Source organism: Chiloscyllium plagiosum, chromosome 5 (genome assembly GCF_004010195.1).
Source record: "Chiloscyllium plagiosum isolate BGI_BamShark_2017 chromosome 5, ASM401019v2, whole genome shotgun sequence".
Taxonomy (NCBI): Eukaryota; Metazoa; Chordata; class Chondrichthyes; order Orectolobiformes; family Hemiscylliidae; genus Chiloscyllium; species Chiloscyllium plagiosum.
In genome coordinates this window covers 112,325,741-112,342,577 of record NC_057714.1, presented here as the reverse complement: position 1 = coordinate 112,342,577, position 16,837 = coordinate 112,325,741, and the positions used below count along the sequence as shown (strand labels likewise).

The following is a 16,837-nucleotide window of genomic DNA, read 5'->3' as shown; positions in this document are numbered from 1 at the left end:
AAACAGAGGGGTGCAGTGCATAGTTCCTTCAGGGTGGCATCACAGGTAGATAGGGTGGTGAAGAAGGCTTTTTGCATGCTTGTCTTCACTGTTCAGTGCATTGATTTTATGAGTTTGGAGAGGCAAAAGTGAGGACTGCAGATGCTGGAGATTAGAGTCGAGATTAGAGTGGTGCTAGAAAAGCACAGCAGGTCAAGCAGCATCCAAAGAGTAGGAAAATCGACGTTTCAGGCAGGAGTCCTTCATCAGGAAGTTTGATGTCATATTGTGGCTGTACAAGACATTGATGAGGCCATTTTTGGAGTATTGAGTATAATTCTGGTCACCCTGCTATTGGAAGGATGTCATTAAACTGGAGAGGGTGCAGAAAATATTTACAAGGATATTATAGAGACTGCAGGGCTTGAGTTGCAGGGAGAGGTTGGATAGGCTGGGACTACTGTATATTCCCTGAAGTGTAGGAGCTCGAGGGGTGACCTTATAAAGGTTAATAATATCAAGAGGGGCATTGATAAGGTGAATAACCAAGTTGTTTTTCCCAGGGTAGGGGAGTCCAAAACTAGAGGGCAAAAGTTCAACATGAGTGGGGAAAGATTTAAAAGAGAGCTGAGGAGCAACATTTTCACACAGTGAGTGGTGTGTATATTGAATGAACTACTAGAGAAAGTGGTAGAGGTGGATATGATTACACATTTAAAAGATATTTGGACAGGTACATGGATAAGAAAGGTTTAGAGGGATATGGTCCAAATGCAGGCAAATCTAGAAATCTGGCTGGCATGGACGAGTTGGACCGAAGGGTCTTTTCCATGTCATATGATTCTATCACTCTGTAACTATAAAGGAAATAATTCCATATGCTCGCTTTACTACTACATCTGCCACCTGCAGACATTCACTCCAAGTTCTCTCAGTTTCTCTACCAATTTTAATCTCCTCTTGTATACAGTGTGGTCCCTTACTTTCATTATCCTCCCCAAATGCATTATCTCACTCTCTCCAGACTGAATGTCCTTTACCACTTCTCCACCCACTCAACTGGACCATTGATATCTTTCTGCTGTCAATAACCGTTCTCTTCATTTCAACCAACCAACTTCTGCAGTGCCATCTGCAAACATTCTTGTCATGCCTCCCATAACTTGGAATTAGATTACACAAGAGATAAACTGGTGAGGTGATCATAAAATTCTTATAGTACTGAAGTAAGCCATTCAGCCTATCAAGTTGATAGAGGAATCCTCCAAAAACATCCACCCAGACACATCCCACTCCCCTATCCCTGTGACCCTGCACTTCCCATAGCCAATCCAACTCAACCTGCACATCTTTGGACTCTGGGAGGAAATTGGAACACCTGGAGGAAGCCCACGCAGACATGGGAAGAATTTGCAAACTCCACACCGACAGTCGCTCGAGGGTAGAATTGAAGCCAGGTCCCCGGTGCTTTGAGGCAGTAGTGCTAACCACTGAGCCACCATGACACCTCTAATGTTGTAGTGAGAATGTCACTGGACTAGGAATCCAGAAATCCAGGCTAATGTTCTGGGCACAACAGTTTGAATTATAGTGCTGGAAGATGGTAAATTTGAAAATTATGGAATTGAAAAACAGCTAAATGTGACCACTGACAATTGTTGTAAAAATCCATCTGGTTCACTAATACCCTTTAAAGAAGCAACTGTCATCCTTACCTGGTCTGATGTGCATGTGACTCTAACCTACGCCAACATGGTTCACTCTTATTTTGTCTTTTGGGCAATTAGGCTTGGGCAATAAATGCTGGCCTAACCAATGACATCCAAATCTTGTTAATTAGTTTTTTTAAAATACTAGAATTAGCAGAAACCAGAATTCCTAGACGTTTGCAGAGCTGAAGGTCGATGTCTGCTTTGTTACCAGAGATCTAACTGCCACGTTGTCCAAATAATTAATTCTCCATTTCCTCTTCACTCAGGAAGCAGTGACAAAGAATAAAAAGTAGATTTATTTCTTTTTTTTCCCATAGACCTGTAATGACCTCTTTTTCCCTTCAAGAGTTTATCCAAAATTTTAGTTGGATATTTCCATTTAATCTGCTTCCACTAAATGTTCAGACTGTGCTTGCTCACTCACGACAATACACTGTGTGGAAAATAAATAGTTTCTTCATGATGCTTCCAGTTGTTTTGGCAATTGTCTTAAATATGTAACCTCCAATTACAGAGACATCTGCCACTGGAAACAGTTTTGCCTTGTTTACTCAAAACCATTCAGGATTTTGATTGCCTTTTAACAGATATCCTCTTAAAGTTCACTTAGGACGAACAGCTGATGATCAGACAAACAAGGAATAAGGGAAAACCACTCAGCCCTCCATGATTTTATTGTCATTCAATAAAATCATGGCTAATCTGATTTTAAACTTAACTCTACCTTCCTGCATATCCAGATAATCTTTCACACCCCTCGTAGTCAAGAATCTATTACCTCTGCTTAAAAAATTTAAAGAATTTTGAGAAGAGAGTTTGAAAGACTCATAACCCACTAAGGGAAAACATATTTCCTCATTGTATCTTAAATGGACACCCCCTGATTTTAAAGCTATGACCCCTCTTCTAGATTTTTCCATATGAGAAAACATTCTTTTGACATCACCTCAGGATCTTATATAGAGTCATTGAGTTGTACAGCATGGAAACAGACCCTTCAACTTGTCCAACTTGTCCTTGCCAACTAGATATCTTAAATAAATCTAGTCCAATTTGCCAGCATTTGGCCTAAAACCATCCAGATGCCTTATAAATGTTGTAATTGTACCAGTCTCCACTATTTCCTGTGGCAGCTCATTCCATACACACACCACCCTCTGCAGGAAAATATTACCTTTTAGGTCTCTTTTAAATCTTTCCCCTCTAATCTATGCCCTCTAGTTTTGGACTCTCCTACCCTGGGAATAAGACCTTGACTATTCACCCTATCCATATCCCTCATGATTTTGGATTAGATTAGATTCCCTACACAATGGAATCAGGCCATTTGACCCAACAAGTCCACACCGACCCTCCGAAGGGTAACCCATCCAGACCCATTCCCCTACCCTATATTTACCCCTGACTAATACACCGAACACTATGGGCAATATAGATTAGATTAGATTAGATTTCCTACAGTGTGGAAACAAGCCCTTCGGCCCAACCAGTCCGCACTGACCCTCCGAAGAGTAACCCACCCAGACGTATTTCCCTCTGACTAATTGACCTAACACTATGGGGCAATTTAGCATCCCAATTCACCAAACCTGCACATCTTTGGACCGTGGGAGGAAACCAGAGCACCCGGAGGAAACCCACACAGACATAGGGAGAATGTGCAAACTCCACATAGACAGTCGCTTGAGGTGGGAATCGAACCTGGGTCCCTGGTGCTGTGAGGCAGCAGTGCTAACCACTGAGCCACCATACCACCCAAAGTTTTATAAAGTTGTATAAGGTCACCCCTTATACAACATCCTTTATTGCTTCAATTAAGTCACTACTGACTAAATCCAGAGGATACAGATGTCTTTCCAGTATGTCTTCACAATTGAAATTGCTCACTCCCGGCATCAATTTGCCTTAACATCCTCTCTAAGTGCAGCCCAAAACCGAGCTCCATATTCCAACTGATGCTTACCCCATGTTTCATAGAGGTCTTGTGCAACTACTTTGGTTTTGAATTCATTTTACTGTCACATGTACTCAAATGAGTACAGTGAAAATAGTACAGTCATTGCATTACAGCGCCATCTTAGAAACAAAGGTACCTAGGTATGGGTACTCAAGTACAAGTTTTAGAAAATGAGTAAAAATTAGAAAGGTAAGGAAATAAATATCCCAGCATTATGGGTCATAGGAAAACAAAAAAAAATTGTTCAGAATATCAATCTCTTTAACTCAGTACATACAGGCACCTAGCCTCAAAGGAGACCGTCACCACCTCGCTGCCACTTTCACCAGTGCCACTAACATTGGATTGCCCCAGTTTAGGCACCATCTCTTCACCACTAGGCCCACTTCATTTATGCCACTGAACCCACACTCACCCCTCAACCAAAAGCCCCTTGCTCTCCTGCTAGGCAAGGCCGCCACTGGGCCATGAGTCCTGCTTTGGCTGCAGATATTGCCTTGTCAGTGCTGCCATGTTGAAGTGTCTCCTGCCACTGGCGCTGCCATACCCGATTGCTGGAGGAGCTTTGCTGCCACTATCGCTGGCCCCCAACGTGAGAGAATGACCTGCAATCTCTATTGATTGAGTTAAGGATTCTGTGTCTGCTTTTAGCATGTCTTAATCTGCTACCTTCAAAGTGTTCTCGAGAAGCTGTTCCAGCTCATAAAGGAGAAAAGAACAGGAAGACATAAATTTAAAGCGATATAAAAATAAGCAAGGGTGATGTGAGAAAAACATTTTCACACAGTGAGCATTTGGAGCCTGATATGCACTGCCAGGAAATGTGGTGGAGGCAGGTTCATTTGAGGCATTCATGAGCACATTGGATAGAAATGGTGTACTGACATTAGGTAATAGAACCAGTGCAGGCAAGAAGGCCCAAATAGCCTCCTCCTCTGCTATAATAATAATTCTATGATCCCATGATTCAAAGATGCGTGTGTGCATTCACAATCAACTCGCATGTACTCTAAGACACGGATTTCTGAAAACTGACAAGATTAACGATGCTACATTGCTGCCATTTCACTGGAAAAGCACAGCAGGTCAGGCAGCATCTAGGGAACAGGAGAATCGACGTTTCGGGCATTAGCCCTTCTTCAGGAATTTCACTGAATAGAGTTAAACATTGCAATAAGTTTTCAGAGCTCTGGCATTTCTGAAAGACTATGTTTCATTGTCAGGAGTAAATTCCTCAAGAATTCTGCAGTGAGAAACAGAAAAGAAATAATAGTTGTGCATTTGTTCCCTGAGCTCAAACAGACTGCTATAACCTTCTTCTCAGATCTGAAAAACAATGTTACGAGTTTTTATTTGATTTGGAACCTGTGTCTTGCAACTCTCAGTGGAAGGCAATAATGTCTTGCTGAAGGCTGGGTTGCCAGGTTAGTTTGTTTCTTCAGCATTTTTTCAATTATCATTGTTCCTTATGGACTCCATCAAGGATCTAGGCCTTTTGTTGCACAGTGGTAGAGTCCCTACGTCTAGTAGGAACTCAGTGGTATTATGTCCCTACCTCTAAGCCAGGGTCCCACTTGCTCCAAAGGTATGTAATAACATTTCTGAATGGGTTGATTAGAAAATATCTAACTACTCTTTGTAATCATGGCTGGTGTATTCCTCTTCTGGTGTATTCATTGACAAATCAGTCACTATTATGATCTCTCTACATGCAGTACATTATCTTTTCAGTTCACTATCTTTATATGACTGATAACTGCTTGAAGATTGCTGTCTGTGATTATTGTTTCCCCTATGAATGCAAATCATTCAACAGATTTTTCTTTTTTATTCATTCATAAGATATTGCTGGCGAGATCAGCATTTATTGACTAGAAGGATCAAACAGTAAAACTTGCAAATGACATATAATAGCCCAACATGTCTTCTATACCTCAAAATAGAATTCCAATATGTTTAGTACATTGATTTTCAAGTATAGCAGTTTTCTTTCCTCTGAGTGTCTATCTCTAATTGCCCCTGAGTGGCTTGCTAAGCCATTTCAAAGGACAATTAAGAGCCAACCACATTTCCGTGACTCTGAAGTCAAGTGTAGGCCAGATCAGGTAGGGGTGGCAGTTTCCTTCCCTGAAGGACATTAGTGAACCAGATGAGTTTTAAAACGAATCATAAGTAACTTAAAAGCACCATTAACTAAGACTAATTTCATATTTACTATGACCAGTAATTACTAGTTTCTATATTACTAGTTTCATATGTCAGATTATTATTGCTTGTATTTAAATTCCAGTAACTGTCATGGTGTGATTTAGATCCATGTCCCCAGACCATAAGCTGGGGCCACTGGCTTGACACTCCCACCATGTCACTGTGCCCCCCCCCACCCCCACCAAATTACTAATGTGCTTTATCTAATTGGTTCAGCACATCCTTGTACTTTATTCTTAGTTTCTTAGCTGAGTTAGAATTGGTCCTTCGATATGCTTATTGGGCTGTTTCTGTCTGAGGGCTGGTATAATTAAGTCAGTTATCTGGAGATAGGATTCGGTGGGAATTGCTGAGGGCATCTATATGCACCAAAAGGTCCAAAAATGCCAGGCTTTACCAGTTAATATTTCACCAAAATAATGTCAACAAATGGGTCTTTGTTAATCTTCACTACTTTCTGTCACAGTGCCATTTTGAAAAGGAATTATTAATACATAGTCTTCTCCTGTCTCCAGTTCGCATACATTCTTCTCTCTTGTGTACAGTGAGCATCACAATTTGTGCCTTCCAACCCAATTTCTATCCTGGGCTGAGAAGAGTCACTGCTGAAGCCTTTAATTGGGAAATACTGAGCATAAAAGATCCCATTGTATTAATTTTGGAGTCTCTCCATGTCCAGGCCAATATTTATTCCTCAATGGATACCACAAAATATAGCCTTCAGAGCTCGATCGTAGAGGCAGTGTTGTTGACAGCAGCGACTGGGTGACTGTCATGGTCACGAGGCAGCTGATCGCCATCAGCAAGCATCGCGGCTTCATTGATATCCGAGTAGAACCAGAATGGGACTTTACAGCAAGGCGGCTAATACAGAACGTGGCACAGTCTGGGGCTCATCACGATCCAAGCTGGCAGCAGCAGTAAGGAAACAGTCAGTGGCAAAGAATGATGGTGGCAAAGTGGCGATCATGGCCAAAGCCTGCTGTGCCTGATGGAGGTCAGCAACAGTAGTCAGTGTCGAGGGTGGCTGGCAAAGACAGGCAGGTCTTAGCCCAATGCAAGTTAAAACATGCCCAGCACAGCAGGGAACAAGCCCTCTTGAGGAAAGCCCAGCTTGGAGTATCTGCAGGCCCATGGCTTAAGAAAGGACTGGAATGTTTGACGTTTTAGCTTTATTTCTTTATTTTTCTACTTCTGTAACTAAGATTTTGTTCCTGAGATGGTGCCATGTGTGGCGACATTGTACACTTTTCACTGTACTCCTATACCCAATACTTAGGTACACATGACAATAAAACCTAAATCTAAATAAAAAGATACTCTAGTCATTATCACATCGCTACTTGTGGGACCTTTCTGTGCACAAACTATCTTTCCTATACTACAATGAATGAAGTGTTTTGTGAAATACAGAGATGACAATAGTTCACATTCTAAGCACGAGTTTATTGGCAAGTATTTTTTAAAATTCTGCTCTCATGCTTCTTGCTTCATTTTTTCACTTCTTTCTCTCTGTGTGACCACATGCAGGCCTGACTCATGGCTCACAGAGAGACATTAATAGAAACATACAATCATCACTGAACAATTGATTCTGCTAGTGACTACTACAGTTTAGAACTTTGTTATTGGCTGTTAAATGCTTTGGGGTATCCTGATGAAATGAAAGACCCATTAAACCCCTTGTGTATGTTGTGTCAGCATATTAATGTCCACTATACTATCTTCAGATTTGTGTCATTGTTGGCCATTAGTGTGCCAAGGAAGAGCAGTGTAGATTTTGACATGGTATAATACTGTGAAAGAGGTGACAGCAAATCAGAAGCTATTTTACTTGTCTCTCAGTTTCTATTCATATAGATTAGGTTAGATTAGATTAGATCCCCTACAGTGTGGAAACAGGCCCTTCAGCCCAGCAAGTCCCCACCGACCCTCCAAAGAGTAACCCATCCAGACCCATTCCCATAAACTATATATATTAATGCACCTAACGCTATGGGCAATTTAGTATGGCCAATCCACCTGACCTGCACATCTTTGGATTGAAATGTAAAATAATTGCTGATTCAATAAAAGCCTTCACTTTCACACCACCTCACAAACTGAAAAATCACCATGATGCCTGATGGTGAATTTTAATGTCAACGATAAGTGCTTTAACTAAGGGAGGTTCATCAATGCTGTCTGCATGTTTTATTATATCTCAGACTGCTATTATCTTGGACATGTAATAAAGTGATTGCAGACGCACAGATACTTGCTGATTTAGCAGATGTGAGAGGATTATCACGTTTCCTTCCTCATTCCAGGCCAAAACAATGACTTTCACAGAATAACAGTGAACTCCTCAGTTGACCCCAGCTTCCTAATGACTAGGCAGTGAACAGTAATACCCAGCGTGAGTTTTGCTTTCATTCACCATTTCTGGTCTCGCTTTTTGTTGAACACAATCCCTTGCTGAGCAAACTCAGTTTACCACAGTTCAAACTCTCAGTTTTTGGGGAGTTTCAGAAGTTTAATAATTCCCTGACACTCTGAGTTACATCTGGTCAATGATAATGCCTCTCTCCCTTTCGCCATCAAAATGTTATTAGTTGAATATTTTCTTTTCTTGCTCGTGGGACATGGGTGGCGCTGGCTGGCCAGCCTTTATTACCCATCCCTAGCTGCCTTTGAACTCAGTCAGAACTTGCTCGGCCATTTCAGAGGGCAGTTGAGAGTCAATCACATTGCTGTAGATTTGGAGTCATATTAGGCCAGACTAAGTGAAAATTGCAGATTTCCATCCCTGAAGGAAATCAGTGATACCAGATGGGTTTTTCCCTAACAATGGTTTCATGGTCATCATTAGCTTCTTAATTCCAGAATGTTATTTTGATATTCTTGATTCCAGAATGTTATTTTGATATTAAGGATGAGATGTTGGGAATCTTGAAAAACATTAAGGCAGATAAGCCCCTACAGCCTGATGGCATTTATCCCAGGATACTGAGGGAGGCAAAGGAGGAGATTGCTGGAGCCTTGACAGAGATCTTTGTATCCTCTTTAGCCACAAACAAGGTCACAGAAGACAGGAGAATAGCTAATGTATTGCCTTTGTTTAAAAAGGGCAACAGAGATAATCCAGGAAATTACAGGCCACTAGTAGGGAAATTATTGAAGAAGAATCTCAAAGACAGGATTTCCTTGCATTTGGAACAGAATGGACTTATTAGGGATAGTCAGTGTGGCTTTATACATGGGAGGTCTTGTTTCAATATTTTGATTGAGTTTTTTGAGGAAGTAGCAAAAATGGTTAAGGGTAGGTTACTGGATTGCATTCATGGACTTTACTAAAGTATTTGACAAGGTTCCTCATGGTAGGCTAATCCAGAAGATTAAGTCACATGGGAATTATGGTGAATTAGTAAATTGAATACAAAATTGCTTGGTCATGGAAGACAAAGTGTAGTTGTGGGGGGGTTATTTTTCTGAACAGAGAGCTATGACCTATATTGACACAGACTATAGGAAGGATGTGGAGGTTTTTGAAAGAGTACAAAGCGGTTGAATAGGATGTTACCATAACAGAAATTGCTGGAAAAACACAGCAGGTCTGGCAGCATCTATGCAAAAAAGCAGAGTTAACATTTTGGGTCTAGTGACCTTTCTTCAGAACAGTTCTGACCTGAAATGGGAACTCTGTTTTCTCTCCACAGATACTGTCAAACCTGCTGAATTTTTCCAGCAATTTCTGGGTTTTTTTCTGTTTTCCAGGATCTGTAGTTCTTTTTTTCTCTCCAACAAGGATGTTGCAAGGATTGGTGTGTATTAGCTACAAGAAAAGGTTGGACAAACTTGGATTGTTTTCACTAGGGTGTCAGAGGCTGGGGTGGGGGGGGAGGGGTGGCAACCTGATAGAGGTATATAAAATTATGAGAGGCATGAATAGGGTGGATAGTTGGAGTCTTTTTCCAGGGTGGAAATTTCAAATACTAGGGGGCATAGGCTGAAGGTGAGAGGGGGAAAGTTTAAAGGAGATGTGCGAGGCAAATCTTTACACAGAGACCTGCTACCCCATGTACTAATTTAAAAACTATTACTCTTCCAGGGAAGGTTATTATGTCCATGGGCAATATTTCTTGTCCCTTAAAAAAGATACTTGGACTTAAAATGATGGGGAGATGGGGGCGGGTGTGGGGCAAGGGCTAGGGAAGGGAAATCAATTGAAAGAGAGATGCAGAAGGACCTTGGTTGAGGTTCATTCCTGTTAGCCCACTCTGTGAGTCATTTTTTCCGGGGATTTCTGTGCCTCTTGCATCGAAGTTGCATTGCAAAAATATGCAGAAGCTCACCAGCTCTGCATTTCACCAGCTCTGCATTTCTGCATCTTGTAAGCCAACTCGACATCCAAACTGCACACAGCAAGATGTCTCAAATATCTGCTGTTCTGATGTTTCAAAAATGAGCATTGGCTTTTGAACACAGGGGGAAGAATCTTGACCCTTTTGCAATAAATAATCATGAAACTTTTAACATCCACCTTACAAGGGCAGGCAGGCCCTCAGTTTGACATCATATCCAAAAGATGGCAACTGTAACAGTGCAGCAGTCCCACAGCTCCACTCGGAAATTTACAACAAATAGGGTTACTTTGAAATCTAAGCTTGATATAGTTTATGACTTCAGCTTCTCCTTGATCAATCTGCCTCAAACTCAAACCAGCGCTAGACAGCAAACCACTCAATAAAAGATTATTGCATTGCTGTTTGTGGGAGTTTGTGATGACATGCTTCCTATATTCAAACAGTGACTACACTTCTGAAAGTGCTTCATCAGCTGTAGAGTGCTTTGCAAATTCTTAGATCCTGAAAAGTGTTGTTTGAATCAAGTATTTGTTTTATCTTTATCTAAATTATCCAGCCACATTCCAGTAGGACTTTCTTGCTTATGTTGGGAATTCTCCAAAAAAAGCCTATCAAACACCAAGTAAGGCATTCCAGAGTGACAAACCTTCTCCCTACTAGGTTAAAAACTTTCATAGGGTGAGGGAAAGAAAAATAAAACTCATGACCGATTCAAATAGAAATTGGCAGGTATTCATTAAAATATACTAGTTCAGCTGAATTCACTGGGAATGTTTACCACGAGCTATTATTCATCAATGAGACAGAATGGAAAGAAATGTTTTCACAACATTTCCCCTGGTGGGAATTCCTATTAATGGGGTCACAACTCTGCCTACACCCTGCCCTTCAATTGGAGACAATTTGAATTCTGCCCTGGGTGAAACTGGGACAAGTGCCCCAGTGGAATTTGTTTAAACAGGAACAGACCCCCTGCCCTTCAATAGGACACAATCTGAAGTCTGCCCCAATCAAATCCAGGAAACTGACCATGGAGGGACCACAACTTGCACTCACGCCCTTACAAAAATCGCTCACTTTGCATGCTGGGAACTTTTTAAATGGAGTCACAGCGTAATCAGCAGACTTTGACTCTGACTAATTCAGGAGTTTTACAAGATTCACAAAGACAGCAATGTTACAAAAGAGTTGTTTCAATATGAGATAGAAGCAACTTCCTTCATGGAAACACTGTTATCTCTCAACCAGTTACCTACTCCAGATTTAAGCACATAATTTATTATTAATAACATTAATACTAAATGGGCAGTGGCAAGAGATAGATTGCCATCCAAATTAAGAGCAAGATATCACAATAGGAAAGTAAACATTGTTATGCCAGACTCTGGCTTATGATTTCATTAGATAAGGACTAATCTATCTTTGTGTGTTCACATTCATGTGTTCATGTGAGAATTTCAGTTCACAATGTTGTAGTCTATCGTAGTTTCCTTCAGTTTTTTTAACTGTACCCATACTATTATTTATACTCAGAGCTGTGCAGCTCCATGGTTACATCACAAAGTTGCTCTAGGGTCCTGAAGCCCACATAGGGATAAGTCAGACGTTGGTTGTGTGATAAATATTGCATCAGGATATTTAAGTCATAGATACATGCCTGAAAGACTGCAGGACTCTACAACATAGCATGATAATATTTGGGAACTGGGGGTTGAACCTATGTAGACGATCAAATTGGAGAATTTGGAAGACACAACCAGTCACTTCCACTCAGCTTCTTTAACTCCTTGTGTAGCAACCTTCCAGCTTTAGTTTCTACCAGCACCCAGTGAGAATTTATATGTGAAGAGTTTGTGGTTAACCTCAGCTCACATCTACCCACTATTGCTTTTTGGTTTAGGAGTCAGACAATGGTGCCACCACATTATCCAACATGTTTCAGACGGCTGAATCCTAACATTTGCCAGCAAGTTCAACCCCAGTCAGGTCAAGCTCATTTTGAAGTGTGCATTTATCAGCTTAGGATAGGGACAAAGGGACAGGTGGAAAAGAGAATGCCCACATCATAACATCGGCTGTGCGTTCAGTTTTATTTCATCTTGCCTTATTCCTTTCAGAATGTTGCTGTGACTAGTGCTCCTAGAGAAGGAATGTATATACTGGGAGAAGCAGTGTTGAAACAGGGTTGCCCACCTAATATCCCTGACTGTACCCACAAACTGAGAGGGAGTGCCCTCTCTACGATGGTGGCCCAGCTGCTGAGGAGATTTTTCATAAAATAGTTGGAGATAAGGCACTTTCATTTTGAGGGTGACAAATTTCTTGTTCTAAAACTATAAAAGCAAAAGACGGCTTCAGTTTTCAGTGCTCAAGACTCTCCTATGACCCTTCAACATCAGGATCCTGCTCACCATCTTGATTTAGATAGCAATCCATCTCTGGCCACTAATTGCTCATTTCATGGAATCATAGAATCCTTACCATGTGGAAACAGGCCATTCGGCCCATCGGGTCCACAATGACCCTCTGAAGAGGATCCCACCTTAAACCAACCCCCACCCTATCCCTGTAACCCTGCATTTCCCATTGCTAATCTACACACCCCTGGCCACTATGGGCAATTTCCCACGGTTAATCCACCTAACCTACTCATTTTTGGACTGTGCGATGAAACTGGAGCACATGGAGGAAACCCATGCAGACACAAGGAGAATTTGCAAACTCCACACAGACAATCGCCTGTGGCTGGAATTGAACATTGGTCACTGGTGCTGTGGAAACCACTAATAACCACTGAGCCCCATGTGAATTATTTCAAGAATAATCACTGCCAGTCAACTGTTTCCCACACAGTATGGACATCTAATCACCTCCACCGCCAACCTCAATTAGATTCTGGTGGTAGGAACCTGAAACTCACCTCAGATAATCCCCACACTCCCATATCACTGCCCCACTCTGGCTTTCACAATCTTCACTGAGGATTCGCTGAATTGTCAGAGTGCAGTCTTTCAGATGAACCAAAGCCCTGCCAGTCAGTTCAAGTTTCTCCATCTCATAAAGCATAGAGCATAGAACAGTACAGCACAGTACAGGCACAGTACACTACGAACAGATCCAAGAACAGCTTCTTCTCTGCTGTTGTCAGAATGTGAAATGGAATTCTTTAATGTTAATGTTGATCTCTCTCTCTCTGTGCACCTTCTTGGCAGCTGTATCCTGCACTCTGTTCTGTTACCCTGATTCACTTCTATAGCATGACCTGTCTGTAAAGCACTTACAACACATTTCACTGTACCCTGGTACACATGACAATAATACATCAAATCAAACTTCAGAAGACCTTCACTGGTTGTGAAGCTGTTTGTGAGATACACTGTATAAATTATTTTCTTTATAAATTATTGAGATTATCAGCAACAGTGTATTTACATCTCTTACTGTGAACACAGACCTTGTGATGGGAAGTGGGGGTGGAGTGGGGTGGGGCAGGAGCACAGATGGAACTAGTACATTCTTGTTAAATCAAAGCTTTAAGAAATGCAGGAAACTATAAGTGTAGAGGAAGCAAGTGTCGAGTATAAATAACACAGAGTGCCTGACACCCTGCGAAAGAAACTGGGGCACAGCAGCAGGGACTGAGATTCAACTCAGAAGGTAACACATAAGAGAACTATCGTAAGTGGAACTATCATTTTAAGATTTATCCTTTATCATTAGAACGTTGGTTGCCATCAGTAAAGGTCTGGCACATATGTTTAAGTCAGTGTTATAGCATTTTGCTCTGAAGTAAAATTTCATTCACTGGTTTACTCACTGAGTAACTCAGATGTAACACTCAGTTAGGTGTGTTGCTTTATGTGCATTAACTGTGATAAATTGCTGCTGATTGTTTTTGCTTGAATTTAATGATTGTGCATGCGGATCTAAATTTTTGAACATCTTCTGTTTGTTGGCAGTCATTGTAGGGACTGAAGAATCAGCACCCCACCCTACGCTGTTATTTGACAAAGGTAACCACTCTTAACAAATTTCCTCATTCATTTCCATGGGATTAGACAAGGCTGATGGTGGGATAGCAATCACTGTCACTACGGATGATGTAGTAAAATGTCCTAAGGTGTTTAATAGGAGCAGAGAATCAGAGATACATTACAGCAAAAAAAGAAATGGCATACTGGCTCAGTGGTTAGCGCTGTGCCTCACTGTGCGAGGTACCCAAGTTTGATTCCACCCTCTGGCAACTGCCTGTGTGAAGTTTGTACATTCTCCCTGTGTCTGCTTGGGTTTCCTCTGGGTGCTCCAGTTTCCTCCCACAGGCCAAAGCTGTGCAGGTTAAATTAATTGGCCATGCTAAATTGCCTATAGTGTCTAGGGATATGTAGGTTAGGTGAATTAGCCATGGGAATTACAGGGATAGGGTTGGGGCATGGGTCTGGGTGAGATGCCCCTCAGAGGGTTGGTGTGGAACTGATGGGCTGAATGTCCTGCTTCCGCACTGTAGAGATTCTATGATTCTACCCTAATTTTGAGCTGTAATCACATATATAATGCTCTCTGACTGATGGAGTGTGAGATAGAATCATATTCCTTTATTCCAGGATGGTTTCCAGCAACAAAAATACTAGATTAAGAAAATTCAAATTAGGCCAATCTCTCAGGAGCAAAAACAGTCTTAGTCAAAAGATGTGGGAATTGCTGATAAAAGTAATGACAAATCCTATCAGTCAAAAACTAAACATTTGTTAACACAAAACATACAAGTTCAACAGGAGAAATTGACTAAACAGGATGATTGAAATCTTTCTTCAAAAAAAGTATGTATTCAACTACAGAGAATAATATAAAAGTTGATCATTGAGTTGGCAGGTGGATTCTATATTGTCAGTCACTTGTAGCACAAGCTAGTCCATGTTCATTCAGTCATCATCACATCAAGACTGGACTGCAGTGGTTCAACAAGACAGCTCACCACCACCTTTTTAAATGTAACTAGAGATGGGCAATAGATGCTGGGGGCCAGCCAGTGGGACTTCACATGAGTGAATAAAACAAATTAAAATTAGGAGGATTCCAGGAATGTATCCAGTGAGAGAATACTACGAATTTCTACCAGACCCAAGAAAGGGTCACTCAACCCGAAACATTAACTCTGGTTTCTCTCTACAGATCGTCCGAGACCTGCTGAGTTTTTCCAGCAATGTTTGATTTTGAATACAACAAGGCCTCTGGGCAATAAACCACCCTATTTGCTATTTTGCTGTACAAGTTATGTAAAACAGTCCCATATTATAACAACATCTGGTGATAGATTAGCTTGTGGGCGGCACGGTGGCACAGTGATTAGCACTGCTGCCTCACAGCGCCTGAGACCCAGGTTCAATTCCCGCCTCAGGCGACTGACTGTGTGGAGTTTGCACGTTCTCCCTGTGACTGCGTGGGTTTCCTCCGGGTGCTCCGGTTTCCTCCCACAGTCCAAAGATGTGCAGGTCAGGTGAATTGGCCATGCTAAATTGTCTGTAGTGTTAGGTAAGGGGTAAATGCAGGGGTATGGGTGGGTTGCGCTTCGGTGGGTCGGTGTGGACTTGTTGGGCCGAAGGGCCTGTTTCCACACTGTAATGTAATCTAAAAAGAATCTTTGTATGACAGAAATTTGCTTCAAGAATTCTTCTATTTTTGTTTTGGTTCCTGTTTTTGGAGGGTCCTGGTGTTGCTGATGCGTAGTGACAGTCTGACAAAATGAGTAAAGATCATGTAATTTATTGTGATACATAAACAATTTGGTTCCCTGGAAACTGAACAGCTGAACAAGTTAAATGGATGAAAATGGAAGTTGCTGGAAAAGCTCTGTGAAGAAAAATCAGACTTAACATTTTGGGTCCAGTGACCCTTCCTGAGGAAGGGTAACCAGACCTGAAACTTTAACTATGATTTTTCTTCCCAGATGCTGCCAGACCTGCTTCTTCTGTTCTTATTTCTGATTTACTGCAATCACAATTATTTTGGTTTTTATCTAGTTAAATGGCACCTTGATAGAAAAACCATTTGGACCCTGAGGCTGGAACTTCTGTGAATGAAGATAGTGTCTCAGGCAATTCCCATGGTTACCCCAGTCCAATCCCAGCTTACTAGCAGCTGCTAGCCTTTAGTTCTCTAAAGAGCTGCATACTTTGCCAGGTCTCATATGGGGAAGGGATGACCTAGTGGGATTACCCAGAGACCTACGTAACTGGGTTCAAATCAGCTTTACAACAAATCTGAAATTGAGAGTCTAAAGGTGGTCATGAATCTGTTGTCAGTTGTAATAGAGTCATAGAGCACGGAAACAGCTCCTTTGGTCCAACTCATCCATGCCAAACAAGTTTGCCAAATTAGATTCCCCCACTTACTTGCATTTGGCCCATTTTCCTCTAAACCTTTTCTATTCATATACCTAGCTGAAAATGTGTTGCTGGAAAAGCGCAGCAGGTCAGGCAGCATCCAAGGAGCAGGAGAATCGACGTTTCGGGCATGAGCCCTTCTTCAGGAATGAGGAAAGTGTGTCCAGCGGGCTAAGATAAAAGGTAGGGAGGAGGGACTTGGGGGAGGGGCGTTGGAAATGCAATAGGTGGAAGGAGGTTAAGGTGAGGTGATAG

At 41.6% G+C, this 16,837-nt stretch overlaps 1 protein-coding gene across 4 annotated transcripts in view; it reads left to right on the top strand.

Moving 5' to 3' along the window:
- Positions 1-13,697: 13,697 nt before the first annotated feature.
- LOC122550149 (atypical chemokine receptor 2-like) overlaps positions 13,698-16,837 on the top strand; it is a 19,676-nt gene continuing 16,536 nt past the window's right edge. The window contains exons 1-2 of one of the 4 annotated variants that reach the window (XM_043690806.1): positions 13,698-13,880; positions 14,162-14,215. The gene's annotated coding sequence lies outside the window, so the exon portion shown is untranslated. Of the gene's footprint in view, positions 13,881-14,161; positions 14,216-16,737; positions 16,766-16,837 lie in introns of those variants that run through there. The other 3 variants (XM_043690809.1, XM_043690808.1, XM_043690810.1) reach the window with 3 other exon arrangements.